A 15,514-nucleotide genomic window follows, 5' to 3' on the forward strand; every position below is an offset into this window, starting at 1 on the left:
TTGTTGTGGTTTCATGTACTCTCTGAATCCATCACAGTTTATCAACTTATGGGTTAGAATTATGAATGAATCCAGATAGCTGGTGCTTTTCAATAAATTACAGTAAAGCAAATCTCTAAAAATATGTCAGTGTACCCAAGATTTTTAGTGCTCATTTACAATGACTGTATTTATGATAGTCTTTTGGCTACATCTAGAAAATGCAGGAGAAATTCTACCCAAAGGAAACGTGATGGAAATAGATACAAATCATATCTTTAGTGACAATACAGACAAGCCTTGCAGTTTCACATGTAAAAGGAAATCCAAATATGATGGACTTGACTCTGCGTAGAATTAACCTGTTGTTTCCAGGTGAAATCATCAAAGGATTTCAAGTTAGTTATATAAAAAGCAACTTAGAAGGCTGAAGTAATTTGTTATATCACATTCCCCAGAGACATTGGGGAACCAAATACTCCAATTATGGAGGAAATCAGGGTATGAATGGAAGACATGTCCCTGATAGACGAAGATGCCAGGTTAGTTCAAAATGGTACACGAGATGGAAAAGCTAGAGCAGGGGTGTCAAACTCAATTTCATTGAGGGCCGCATCAGCATTGGGGTTGCCCTCGGGGGGCCGGGTGGGTGTGGCCAGTGTGGGTACGGCCTACTGAGTGGGCATGGAGTGGGTGTGGCCTATAGGGTGGGCATGGCCAGCTCTACATCGTTCGCGTCAAGGGTGCCTGTGGGGGCCTGGGCAGGAGTGGGACAGATCTGAGGGTCTCTGGCAGAAGGGGGTGGGACCAGGGCAAGCGCTAAGACATGGTCCATTTCTTCATTCCTCACAAAGGGTGACACCTCCCCACCATGCACCCAGGGGGCAAGACCGATGCGGCAGGGGCTGATTCCTCGCTGTTTCTAGACGGCATTGTGGAGCTAAGACTGAATGTGTTTCAGCATAGATGGCCACCACAAAATTGTACATTGGCTCCTAGCTGGCCTGGGCCAGGCCAAGGCAGCGGGGACCATTCCCTCACTGTTTCCAGGATGGCTTCGCAGGCTGCATGAAATCACTTCACAGGCTGCATCCGGCCCCGGGCTTTGTGTTTGACATGTCTGAGCTAGAGCAACAAGGTAAACTACAACTGCCATGAGAATGCAGATAATTAAACTCTTATTGATCTTTGCCAAGATTCTGGTCAGGAGGGGAACAGCCAAAATGTGTGAGGCATTGCCAAAAGATGAAGAGACACAGATTCGTGCAGAGATGGCCCTCAAGACAAGGGCCATCCCTTTTATCCTGTTAGGTAAACATGAACATAGTGAAAGAGACAAGGAAGATGTGAGAAATACAGTCAATGTTGCCTTGCCTTGACTCTCTTTTGTACAAGAAGGAGGGGAAGGGAAACATTATCAGGCTTCCAAGAGTCTATTAATACAGCCTATATCAGTGGTGTCAAACTTGCAACGTCACGTGACTTGTTGCGACGCATTGTGACTTTTTTGCCATTGCTGGCAATGGAGTGGGTGCTGTTTCACTATGATGCATCTGGCCCTTGGGTCGGCAGTTTGACATCCCTGGCCTATATCAATAAAATAGAGTTCTTCTAACTCTTGTGGTATCTATTTTTCAACATGGCCTACCTCAAATGACTGATGAAAGTTTATCTCATGACTACTATAAGAAGTTAAGCACAGCTTGTTGTTCCATGAAGTACACATATCAGGACTGAAGCTGCCCCAATGCCATTTGTTGGGTATTATCAATTATAAGATTCAGCTTTCATTTGTGAGTAACCGTTCGGGTATCTAAACTGACCAGTTAATATGCTGTCACTTTCAAATATACCGATTGGCAAGATGAAGTTAAAATGACAGACACATCAATATTAAGTCTGTAAAATGTGGTACAAAAGGGGGACCTATATACCTATATACTTTTCAAACTATGAGAAGATGAAGTTTGTTGATGTACCACAATGTTTTGCACCTGAGCTAAGATCGTTAAATGAGAGGGCTTAGCGCAGCTCCTCATCCAGGTGAGAGACATGCAGTGGCAATGAAGGGGGGAAAGAATCATTTCCAGTGACTACAAAATCAGTCATCAATGGGTGAATTCTTTAAATGAGGACGGAAATGAGAGGAGCAGCCCATGTTTAGGGAACAGGTGGTGCTTGTAGAAGGAGCCCTTAAAACAAAACAAAGAACTGAGATCTAAGTTAACAAGATCTAAAGAAATGTTTTGAGTTGGTAGCTAGAAGAAAGGCAGGAGAAAAGAAACTGTTTATAAATACAGAATTGCAATGAAGATGAACTTCTCTCTTCAAGAATTTCTCCCCTTCCAATTTAATCCAGGTTGGATATGTCGCAGATCCTGTCACCCAAAAAATACTGTCTGGCAGGAATTAGAAATGGGGCCTTCTCTGCTATAGCCCCTGTCTTCTAGAATATTCTCCCCTTGGAGATTAGATTTGCCCCAACCCTGTTAGCCTTTTGTGAGGCTTTAAAAATTTGGCTATATAACCGGGCCTGGGGCTCAGAATGTATTAACGGCCTGGTTATTTGGCTTTACTATTAGTTGATTACTCATTCTTGACTAGCTGTTTATATTTTCTGAATGTTTTTACTGTTTTATTGTTTTTGTTTTAACTGTTTTATAATTTTAGAATTGTAAGCAGCCCAGAGTCACTTGATTTCACCGATTCGCCTTTGGACAATTTGGTTAGAACATTACAAAGTTACACAACTGTTACAAGACTAGGCACAATGTTTATTTTCTGGTACTTGTCTGTTTTGGATTATAGTGACAGAAATGCAGCCTAATCATTGAACCTATGAAAAAAAGTTGCAAATACAAGAACTTTTAAGTGCATCAAGAAGTAATAAATCATTACATTTCTACTACTCTGTAGCTTTGTTACATTCCTCTATCTATTCATCAGGATGCTTGTTTGACATCATGGTGGTCAATAACAAGAAAAAAAAATCAGAAAATTACAAACATGCATGAAAACAGATGCTTTTACTTTTATCATTATGACAGGCTGATAGAATAAAAATGATAATAAAAACTATTCATAATCTGCGTATTTCCCAGCTCCCTGACCCATTAGACTTGTAACGTTCAAGAGTAAATCTGTTGCAAAGAAAAAAATTCAGTCTGAGCATCATTTTTTTTATTCAATAAATTTCTATGCCAGCCATCTCACTAATATAGCGACTCTGGGCAGCTATGAGCTTTAGTTATAAGAATGCTTCTAGATACCACATCACACTTAAGCTGGTTCACAAATTACATTAAAACATTACTATTCCAATTAAAACATGCATCTAGAGTAGTGTTTAATAATCTTTTTGCTCTAATGATCCATTCCTACTTTAAGAAATTATGAAGGGCCACAAAAGAGTTTTTATTTATATGGATTATATTTACGGTATCATATTTACTGTGTTAAAAAAACTGATCCACAATGCAAGAATGGATGGTAAAAGTGATGTAGTTGGCAGAGATGGTAAAACTCACTGTCTTAAATACAGAGAAGAATTTATCTACTTTTGTTTTCACCTGGAAATTGATTGTGGATTTTGAGCTTGAAATGGGAAAAAAAATCAAAACTTTGATTTTAGGTTTTGAGAACTAAATTGACTTTGTGGTTTGAAATAATCAGGAATGTAAAGCAAAAGGATGAGATTGTAACTTTTCTTGTACTGTACTGCACTAAAAAAGTTAGAAATCACTACCTTTTTTTCTTTTACCTTGTCTTTTGCACTCTTCTATTTCCTCTCTATTTTTCTTTACTTTTGTTTATATTTGTATTGTATCTTATAATAAACTTTAATAAAGCTTCAAGTAAAAAAACCTGATGCATTCATAGAATATTATTGAATCATGTAAAAATAACAATATCAAACCACTTATATATTAACATAACTAAATATTTTTATGAAATAAATTACTTTTTTTTAAATGAAGAGTGGAATTCTTTTACATTTTTGCAAAAATCTTTAATATTATGAATATAATTTTGATTTCATTGACTCAGAAAGGGTCTTGGGGGACTTCTAGGCATTCTCACTTCAAAAGAAAATGTACTTCCAGACTATTTCTCAGGTGCTAAATAGAATCCAAAGATGTTGTTCCATTCATAGAATAGCAAATGATCACAGAAGAGTTTTTTATGCCTCCTTCCCAGTTCAATACATTATAGTCCATAAAAGTCAGGACTTCGTTAAATCTCTGGAACGTAGCATGGGGGCAAAGAGGACATGGGAAACCAAGATAAATCATTTTTGTCCTTTTACCTTAGCAGAAGGATTTGCTAATAAAATCTATTGAACAAGAGTAGAAGCATTGTATTCCATCCATTAAATGGAATAAACTGTAAAGGCTAAAAGAACTAACCATACTGCATCTTACATGAAAAGCAGGAGGGATGCATGAAAAACTCAACTGGTGTCACCCATGATTCACAGATCATATACTTTTCCACCTCTGTACAACAGAAATGCATAACAAGTTTATAAAATAATTCACAAATAGCATTGGTTTTCTGAAAAGTATGAATGACAAGATGAACTATTTACTTATCCACATACATATATCCACTTGAAGACACCTAACAAGCAAATAACAATAAACTCAGCTTTCCATTTTCTCTCTCACACATACACACACACATTATTTAAGATTGGAGGTTGTTATAGAGGATGTATTCAATGCTCTGTTAAGCCTCTGTTTGAACAATGTTGCTATGGAAGCAAATCACTGATGCCCTGCACTTTTATCAACACTTCTCTATTTAAATCTTCTTCTTGAATTTTCAACAAAGCTATTCACTGAACCTTACCTAATCTAAGATTCTGTTCAGATTCTCTCTCTTCTTCCCTAAATAGTCAAAAGGCATTTTCCCACCATTAGTTCTACAGTTGTGACACACATTCATGTAAAATTTGTTCCTTGTCTTTTCAGATCTTAAGAGCATTAGAACTTATATTCCTATTTCACATTAAAAATGGCAGTATTCTGAATGTAAATTCATTCTTCAACAGCTGGCATTTCTATTTCTATTCTCCAAAGGACTAGAAACACATTTATTTCATAAGTATATGTCTACACTGTTTAAAAACTTCTAGCTGATGTGTTTATTTTCTTCCTCCAATTCAGTCAAAAGCTTCCTTGTCCAAAATAAATTCAATCCTGAGACGGTAAAATGTAAAACACTATTTGGTTTCATGGATATGTTGGCCTGAAATGCTCACTTATCCACAGAACAAAACAATTTGAATTGCAATTGGTAGAAGGGAAGGAAAAGCTATCACTTGGGTTGGCACTGAAGGACCAGGAAAAGAACTAGAAATAGATCCTGGCATATAGAGAAATTAAAGACAAAGGAACAGAATAAATTATGTATTGTACAGCAAGGCTTTTCAACCAGTGGTACGGGTACCACCTGTGGTACATTGGCACCTGGCAAGTGATACGCAACCATCCTAGAAAAGTGGTAGCAGGGGAGGGGAATGAGCTGAACCGGTGGTAGCACTGCACAAGCCTGAGCGAGAGATGGCTGGAGCTGCAGGGCTGTCAGGGCTCAGCGGAAGTGCCAGGATCAGTGCTTCTTCAGGGGTGTCAGGGCTCAGTGGAAGCGCCAGGATCAGCGCAAGGCTCCAGCTGGAGCTCGGTGCTGATCCTGGCGCTTCTGTTGAGCCCAGAAGAAGCGCCGATCAGCTGGAATGTTGCAGCATCTCCAGAGTCTTGTGATTTACTTTCAGACACTTGGCAACTGATTCATATTTATAACGGTCACAGTGACCCAGGGTCATGTGAAGTGACCAAAACCTGCTGCAACCACGCAGCAGATGGGGGGAATAAAAACCAAACACCCCCCACCCCACCCCTGCTGCCAATCCTCAACAGAAATGTTCACAACAACAAAAACCTCGGACAGGAGGAAGAGCACCGCCGGCTGTGGGTTGGGGGCACTTTTTTCAGTGCCATTGTAACTTTGAACTGTCACTAAGCGAACTGTTGTAAGTCGAGGACTTCCTGTATTTCATCACTTTTTTTCCTTTTGGGGGGGTGTCATCAAGTTTTTGACACCTTGCTAGGCGACTGGTGGTACTCGGATATTGCCATATCCTAAAAGTGGTACAATGGGTGAAAAGGTTAAAAAGCCCTGTTGTACAGTACCATTACATGAGTTAAGAAGACAAGAACAGAAAGACGGGTGAGTGACCTGATAGCAGAGGAATTAAGTACCTGAGGCAAGGAGCTAATCACAAGCTTTGCAGGGAAAGACTTTTACTCTTTGTAGGTGACACAGAAGACAGTTATGTTTATCAGCTAGTTGAAAGAATTTAGGGTCTGCCACTAGTGCAACATTATGACCTATCAAGTGAAAATTAGCAAGATGATTTCATTGAATCTACTCATTAATTCAGCTCAATTCTTCAATTACTGTACAGGTTTCTAATTTTTGTGAAGATCATGGTTCCTTACACGAGAAAGAGTTTATGCAGCTCATAACTGGCTGACCAACTACACTCAATGTGTAGTTGTCAATGGAACTACATCTACATGGAGGGAAGTATGCAATGGGTACCCCAAGATTCTATTCTAGGCTAACACAGTGCTAGGCTGCATTAACAGAGGGATAGAATCAAGACCATGTGAAGTGTTAATACCACTTTATAATGCCTTGGTAAGGCCACACTTGGAGTACTGCATCCAGTTTTGGTCACCATGATGTAAAAAAGATGTTGAGACTCTAGAAAGAGTACAGAGAAAAGCAACAAAGATGATTAGGGGACTGGAGGCTAAAACATATAAGGAACGGTTGCTGGACTTGGGTATATCTAGTTTAATGAAGAGAAGGACGAGAGGTGACATGATAGCAGTCTTCCAATATTTAAGGGGCTGCTACAAAGAAGAGGGTGAAGCTCTTCTTCAAAGCACCTCAAGGCAGGACAAGAAGCAATGGATGGAAACTAATCAAGGAGAGAAGCAACTGTTTCATGTGGAATAAGTAAATATAATACATTATTATGCAAAGCCATGTTGAGAGAGATAGAGAGATACAATAGAGATGAATGATAGAGCTGCATATAAGGTAAACATAACACCTATAACAGCAACCTAGAACTAAGAAATTTCTTGACAGTTAGAGTGATTAATTAGTAGAACAACTTGCCTCCAGAAGTTGTGCGTGCTTCAACACTGGAAGTTTTTAAGAAGAGATTGGACAACCATTTGTCTGAAATGGTATAGGGTTTCCTGCCTAAGCAGGGGGTTGGACTAGAAGACTTCCAAGATCCCTTCCAACTCTATTATTCTAATTCTAATTCTAATTACAGAATTATCACTATAGTATCACTAGAATGGTATATTACCAATCTAACTTAAATTTGGGATTCTTTCATTTTATTAGACTAATAGCTAGTCTATATTTTCACAAATAAATATAAGCAGGTTTCTTGTGTCTTTTAATAATTTATTTCAACAATAAATTAAATATGTAATTATTTAAATCATTATTACCCAATTATACAAAATAAAGTATTTTTTGTCAGAAGATAAAAGTAACAAAAATGGGTAATAAAATGGCTGCAAGAAAACAATCAGGTTCCAAGAGCATAAAGGACTCCACTGTTCAATCTTGAGCTACATAAAAACACCTTATGAAGTTCTATGCTTCAAAAGAGATTTTGAGGGGAAAAGAGATTTACAAGAGGAAAAGATTGGCCATTCAAGTTTCCATCTCCCTTTTTTGCAAGAGAGAATTCTAAAATTATATCCTATAGCAAATACATTCTAAAGGCTTAGGAAACATAAAGGAAATAAAAAGAAAACACTGGATACTTACACATTTAAATAAAGCATTGATGAAATCCCTCCTTATTTAAGAGAATGCCAGAATAAAATTAGTAGGATTTTCATTTGATCATACTATTATTAAACCCCTATATTTTGTTTTGTGGGGTTAACCCAAGGTCCTTTTACATTCAGAGACAGCAAAGCAATCCATTAATATAAAATGAGCTTTTGTTAGTCATTATCAAATGAAATCATGTTGACTTTTATCAATCATTTCCAAAGAGAAATAACAGGGGAAGCAAACATACATTTCAAACTAAGCTTAAAATAAGCTTTACTAAATAAGAATGACTAGCCAATCATGTGGTTTGGCTTAGCTGCCATTACTACATTTCTAAACATGTTAGCTAAGTGGATTCTGGATTCTGCATAACATCCATTGCCACCCCTCTACCACATGTTTGGTGTTCATTCCATCTTCAACACAACGTATTCCCCCATTTCAACCCACAGACACTCAAGTTTTGCATGCTTTTCTTTTTTATATATATATAAAAACACTAGAAACCTTTCCTATATATTTAAAATGAAAATTGAGCTTTTCACATTTTCATTATAAACCTGGCAGCTTTGGGCCTAAAAAGAAAGAAACCAACCCTATAATCATTTTTGATTCTTGCTGTTAAAATAAACCTTAGAAGAGTTGGCTTCTCTGCACTCCACTAGTACATGCCTTACTACGGGTTGAAGCTAAATATTCACTAAGCTTGCTGAAAAATAAAGAGGCATTACGTCTCTATTTATTAGAATTATGGCATCTGTGTTATGAAATTATGCAACTGCAAGGATTTCCAATATATGTTAGCCATCTATAGAAGTTAAAACTACTGATTTTTAGCATGGCAACTTCCACAATTTTAATTGGTTTGTGGAGTTACCTTTTAATAAGCCACTATATTAATTCTTCACTGTTTTACATTCCACAGACAAGTAGTCTTAGGTGTTATAACTCTATCATAGCAGATTGGTATTGAAGCCTAGACCAGCACATTAATCAAGCTGTCACTAGAGTTTGAAGGGCTGAAGACAGTTTCAAGAAAGGGAAAGAAAAGAAGGATAAGGTAATCACAGTCAGTTCCTAAAGTCTACTTTGGCTTTAAATGAGAAAAATCTATCTCACAGAAAGAGAAACCAATTATCTATCAAAGTGGTAGGCTTTTCTTTATTGGATCTCTGCTGCCTATGATCCTTCAATTTAGATTCCTATTTTATATTTAAAATTAAATCTGATGTAGAATTCAGTTTAAACTGGAAGCCATTCCTCATAACTCTAATTTCCTACATATTAATACATGGATTTGTACCATATCCAAAATTTTTGTGTTTTTCAATGCATAGACTACACATTTCAATTTTACAGGGTATCTAAATTAAAACAAGTCCTTTAATAATATGGGCTCAATATATTTCAGCATATCATCAGTTAGTGATTTATACTGTGTTGACCATGGATCTTGACAACTATGTATCAGCTTAAAGCTTAAAAGTGATTTTTAGATTTTTGAAGCATAACATATTCGATTATTCATAATTAATGACATGCTGGGGAAATGTAATCTCTATGATATTTTAAATCCCTTGTTTATTCATTCTCTTTTATGCCTTTACTTTTTTTTTAGATCTGTTTATATCTTTTTTTTAAATGTCCAGTAATAAAAGGCAAAAAGTCATTAATAATTTGGATTCCCATGTTGAGCAGGGCATTGGACTGAATACCTGAATGGAGTCCTCCAACTTTATGATTCTGTAAAACTTATTAAAGTATTTCAGCTTGATTCATTGTTTAAAAGCAATACAGCTGGTCCTTGACTTAGACCACAATTGGGACTGGAACTTCCATCACTAAGCAATGTGGTCATTAAGTGAGTTATGCCTGATTTTACCACCTTTTGGCCACAATTGTTAAGTGAATCATGCCATCATCATTAAGCCAAATCTGGCTTCCCCTATTGTTTGCAAATGACAATCACATGATCCTGGGACATTGCCATCTTTGTAAATAAACACTGATTGCTAAATGCCTGTATTTCAATCACACAACTGCTGGGGATACCGCAGTGGTGACATATATGAGGACTGGCTGTAAGTCACTTTTTTTCAGCACTGTGTAACTCTGAACAGTTGTTAAACCAATGTTTTAATTCGAGGTGTGTGTATAATTTACATCTCTAAATCCTTACTTGTTCATTGTTTCTTGTGTTACTATGTTAGTTTCTATACAATAAGGCTTCCAACATAAGTTTTTCAGTGACACAGATATTTGTGATGCTATAAAAACAGACCATTAAAAAAAGATAGAACTTAGCAAAGTATGATGTAAAAGAGTTATGAAAGACTGCTGATTGCAAAGGGAAGATCCTTGACCTGGTTTGTGTTACTGACAGTGCTGATGATCAGTAAATGAACAACTTTGTTCATATCTTCACATGTTCCCATAGGACAGCTGCTATTTCACAGTTTTGAAATCCTTGCTTAAAAAGATCCAGATCAGACCTTGAGCGAACTGTCAGCAAATTCCATGCTCTAATCAAAGTTGTCTTCCAATAAGGTTGTGCCTCTGGTGCCACTAAATAAGTGGCTCCTGTGGAAGCAGGAACTTTTGAAATTTTTGGCAAAGTGCTGAGTATCATTATTTATAACTGTCAGATCATGAAAAGATTTGTTTCCCTACAAAGCAGAGCTGCTAGCAAGAATAAGTTACCTGACAGTGTCAATAATTCACCCAAATTAGCAAATAATAACTGGAGATACAGGAAAATATGAGGTCTTACCTCCTCACTGTTACTGTAAGAACTCACTAATTGGCTGAATTATGTCAAATTACTCAAATTATATATTTTGAAGCTGTTGTCTTACATATGCACAAACCCAATCATCATTTTTCCCTAATGAAATTCCACTATGACCAACTGCTCATCCTATCCTATTTTCTTGCATATTCAGAATCCCAATTTAAATTAGTGAGCAAATACATAAATAAACAAGTACTTTAAAAAAATCCTGTATAGCATGAATATTCTATATTGGTCTTAAAGTCATTTGAAGTATTACTTTCCGTCACTAAGTACATATCCTAATTTTTTATCCCCCGTTTCTACTGTTCAAACAGGTGCTGGAGACTATCCAAGACACTGCAAAACCTATTTCCCAAAGCAAAAGTGAACAATATGAACAATAATCTCTCTCCCAACCCTCTTTCAGCTCTCTCTTTAAAAAAAAAAAAAAGAGAGAGAGATGGGGCAGAATTTCAAATTACTGATGTTTCTTATAATGCCAATTATGAACCTTCCAAATGAGCCTCTCCCTATTTTAAGTGGTCCTGGAAGGAGGGTGATTTTTAGTAGGAAATTATTCATATTAATAGTACTGTATATTCTAGACAGGGACTCCTCAGTTATTGCAAATAAATTTGGCCTTTTTAAACACATATTGTATTTTAGCATTTAACAATCTTTCACATACCTCTTGAAAGTTGTATTGAGTGAGATAACGGTAGTGTAGAATCTGCTGTAATGATTCTAAACAAGCATGTTGTCACCTCAACTCTTCAAATACAAAGTGAATGAGCCCTTGGGTTAAAAATATTCAAGAAACGTAAACATAAGACTCCACTTCATATCAGAAAGTATTTTAAGAAGAAGCACAGAGAAACCAAATGCATACTTTATGTGGCTATTTTATTCTTGCAACCCAGTTGGGTAAGATATAATCCCAAGCACCTTTAGCTGATACAATATAATCAAACCAGAAATCAAATTGCACATATATTTAGACATTGGCACATATTTCAAATGATACGTCAAGTTCTCTAGCAACACAGTTATAGAGTGTGGGCTAAATGACCATAGCCGAAGAGTCCACTTCCACATAGAACTGGTGATGTTCAACATTTCCATCAATGATTTTGATGAGGAAGTTGAGGGGATGCCTAACAAGTTTTCACATGGCACAAAACTGAGAGAAGTGGCTAACTCTATGTAAAGGAATGTAGAGGGCAGAGGAAATGGCCTTGAGGGACAGGAAGAAAAGCTACTGCCAAGATAACGGTTGGGTGGAGAAACTAGAGACTGGGACAGAACTGTAACCTGAGACAGTATCTCAGACAAAACCTTTATAATTCTTACAAAGATAAAGGGAGGAAAGATGAGCCACATTCAAACTTGCAAGATTTTAATAAAGGAAAATATTTGTAGCTCAGGGTTGAAATGAGGGGTCCTTGGTGCTTCCTAAGCTTGGTTTTCTTGTAGACATTTCATTACCCAAACTAGGTAACATGCTGAGCTTGCATGATGTCATCTAGTTTGGGTAATGAAACGTCTTAAAAGAAAACAGCCAAGCTGAGGGAGTACCAAGGACACCTCATCACAAGATTCTGTCATACTGTCTGTTATACTTTACAGTAATAGTAGTATTGGCCAACAAGACATTGGTTTCCTATAGTCTGGGCTTGAAGGTCTGACATGGGAAGACAGAAGATTTAAAAAGACTGGCTTGAGCAATGGGCTGAAATGAATAGGGAGATAAGTAAAATTCTGCATCTCGGAAGGAAATCTGAAAGGTTAAAAAACAGGAAGAGGAATACTTGATTTGGCTGTATCATGTGTGAAAAGCATCTGAGTGATCTGGTTGACCACAAGTTACATATGAGACAGTAATATGATGCAGCTCCTGGCCGCAGAAATTAATTGTTCTACTTTATTTCTGCTTTAGTAAGATCCCATTTATTTTAATGACTCAATTTTTTTTTTTAAAAAAGAGAGAGAATTTGGACCAAGTTCAAAAGATAGTGAAAAGTCTAGAAAATAACTCCTATGAAAAATAGTAGAAGGAACTCGGTATGTTTAACCTGCAATAAAGAACAATATCCAGGCAAGTTTGATTGAACATTATTGTAAAAGACTTGACCAAGTTCTGACTCCATTTTTTCTTATAGAAACTGCTAGAAAATATCCTTTGATCCTTTACGCTGATCTGATTAATTTAGAATTAAATAAAATCCAAGCAGACTTACAAATACTGCACAATGTTTGTTCGGCATCTTTTCTCAGAGGACTAGACAAAATAAGCTTGTTAACTGGGTTTAGGTTTTATCACAACATGATTCATTGTGTGAAGTTAGCTAAACTTTCAGCGTGACTGGATCTGCTTGGATTTAATTTAACCTCCATTTTCATGTTTCCCTAACATATGACTTCCCAGGCTAACCCACTTAAGTGTGACTTGGGAATAGGATCCATGCACACTCAGAACTTTCCTGTTTATGCATCCCAAGTCACCTTCACACTGATTATAAACTTAATAAAACTTTGATTTTACAGACACCCATTTGCTAGACATAGGATTCCATAGACAAAATTTAGTTTGTGCTTCATCTCCAAATAACAAAGTGGGTGTTTCTGAAGCAGTCCAGACCGCTAAAGAAATTGACAAAATTTGCATCAATTTACATAATTTAGATAAATTCACATCTATTTAAAATAAATAGGGACATTGTGTAATTTTGTATTTAATGGACACCTCTCCCATTAAGGTTTTTTTACTTCAATTGCAGGCATACTAACTTAGAACCACACACTCCTTCTGGGATCAGATGACTATTTTTCAGCTACTGGCAAGTTTACTTTTTTTTATTTATTTGATTTTTATCCTGCTTTTTTTGTTTATAAACAAGTCAAGGTGGCAAACATGCCTAATAGCCCTTCCATCTCCTATTTTCCCCGAATACTCTGCAGGTTTTTCATGCCTAAGATGGCACAAGAACTCACGGTCTCTTGGTTCCTGAGCGAACACCTTAAGCACTAGACCTTTGTGATTCTTATTCCGAGAGAAGGTCGCCATGCTGGACTAAATCATGATTAAAATAAACAACAGCCAGTATGTTTAGAATATCACCCGGTTTAATTAAGTAATGCCCCTAAAGATTCTAGAACAGGGGTTCTCAACCTTGGCAACTTTAAGACTTGTGGACTTCAACTCCCAGAATTCCTCAGCCTATTCCTCAGCAAAGCTGGCTGAGGAATTCTGGGAGTTGAAGTCCACAAGTCTTAAAGTTGCCAAGGTTGAGAACCCCTGTTCTAGAACCTCTGAACCCAGACCTTTATATTGCTTAGCCATGACTAAAAAAGATACTGATTTCAGAATCCCTTATTAAGAAGAAAAGTGTAGTCAAATATTAAAGGTACTAAACTAAGGTATCCTTCAGATCAATGTATGAATACTTGGTAATTTCACAGTTTACATCCAGATAATTTTCTTGATGCCAACACAAAAACCATTATCTCTATGTGGTGGTGTTTTTATTTTCACTCTAACCCACCGTGGGATTTTCTTGTGGTTTCTCCTCAAGCACTAGCCAGTTCTGATCCTGCTTAACTTCAGTATCAGCTAATACCCACTACCGAGCCTTAAGTCATCTGGAAACGGGCTGTGGAAGTGGTGGGAAAGTGCATGCACGCGTGCTCCATTTGTCTGAATGGCAGGCGGGCGTGCCTGCTGCACACATGTATGCATTCCCCCTCTCTGCCGGATGGCAAAATTTGGAGAACTCTGAGCTAAGGCCAAATAAACACACAATTCCTGAATCTTATCAGAACCTTTGCCTCCGCTGTATCCTACCTACAGCATTGCTGCAAAAGAATGCAATGTTTCACAAAGATACAAGTGGCAAGTTGGATGAGTTCTTGAGCAACTAACCACTATTTGATCATTCCCAGATGGCCATTTACATTTTATCACATGCCTGAACCAAACAGGTTGCAAAACAGTGACTTATTTGTCAGCTTTATCACTGGTGTAACAATATTAGAGGGAGCAGCAGCCCCATTACCACTTCTTTCTGTCCAGAATAACACTATATGTATTTGCTTATAAATATAATGGCCCCCAAAGCTAACAATAATTACAAATAGGAGCTTGCACACAGTTAAACAAGAGACCTTTAAAATACAGGAAAAAAATAGAAATAACTACAGTATAACTACAGTACTCAAAGTCACATGGTGCAGAAAGTGGTAATATCCTAGCTAAGCTTTTATTTTTGTGTATATTTCTTAGCTTTTAAAATTGTTTGTATTCCACCTTTATGTTGATTTAACATCCTATGTTAAAAAGATGTCAGGGCAACAATAGTTGGAAAGTGCCACAATTAGAACATCACTTCAGTTAGTCATCGGCATACAACAGTTCATTTAGTGACCATTCAAAGTTACAAGGGCACTGAAAAAAAGGACTTATGACCTTTTTCACACATATGACCATTGCAGCATCCCCTTTTGCAACCGTCTGACAAAGTCAATTGGAAAGCCAGATTCATTTAACAACCACGTTACTAACTTAACAGCTGCAGTGATTCACTTAAGAACTGTGACATGAAAGGAGGACTACCTGTATAACAAAGGGCCTATCTTTGGCTCTACTAAAACAAGATGCAACAGCCAATCCAACTGTTGCAAGTCAAGAGTCAAGCTAAATTGAAAGATAGGGACATATTTTTTTAATGTAAAGTTAAAAAACATCTTGGGCTACTTTTGTATGGGACTTTTAAAAAAAAAAAATCTACTGCCAGATGTTTAACATAAGTCTTCCTAAACTTGTTATCCTCACAGTCACCAGACTTCCACTCCTTTTATCTCCCAGACAGCACAACCATAGGTCAATCTTTT

The 15,514-nt window shown here is 37.1% G+C and overlaps 1 protein-coding gene across 5 annotated transcripts in view; it reads right to left on the bottom strand.

The window, feature by feature from the left end:
• MYLK (myosin light chain kinase) overlaps window positions 1–15,514 on the bottom strand; it is an 82,335-nt gene that overhangs the window by 64,752 nt on the left and 2,069 nt on the right. Inside the window, exon 2 of one of the 5 annotated variants that reach the window (XM_039323793.1) lies at window positions 11,316–11,422. The exons of the other annotated variants lie outside the window; for them this stretch is intronic. The gene's annotated coding sequence lies outside the window, so the exon portion shown is untranslated. The remainder of the gene's footprint in view (window positions 1–11,315; window positions 11,423–15,514) is intronic. 5 annotated transcript variants of the gene reach the window in all.

This window comes from Crotalus tigris, unplaced genomic scaffold (assembly GCF_016545835.1).
Source record: "Crotalus tigris isolate CLP2741 ecotype Arizona unplaced genomic scaffold, ASM1654583v1 scf7180000024282.1769268, whole genome shotgun sequence".
Classification (NCBI taxonomy): domain Eukaryota; kingdom Metazoa; phylum Chordata; class Lepidosauria; order Squamata; family Viperidae; genus Crotalus; species Crotalus tigris.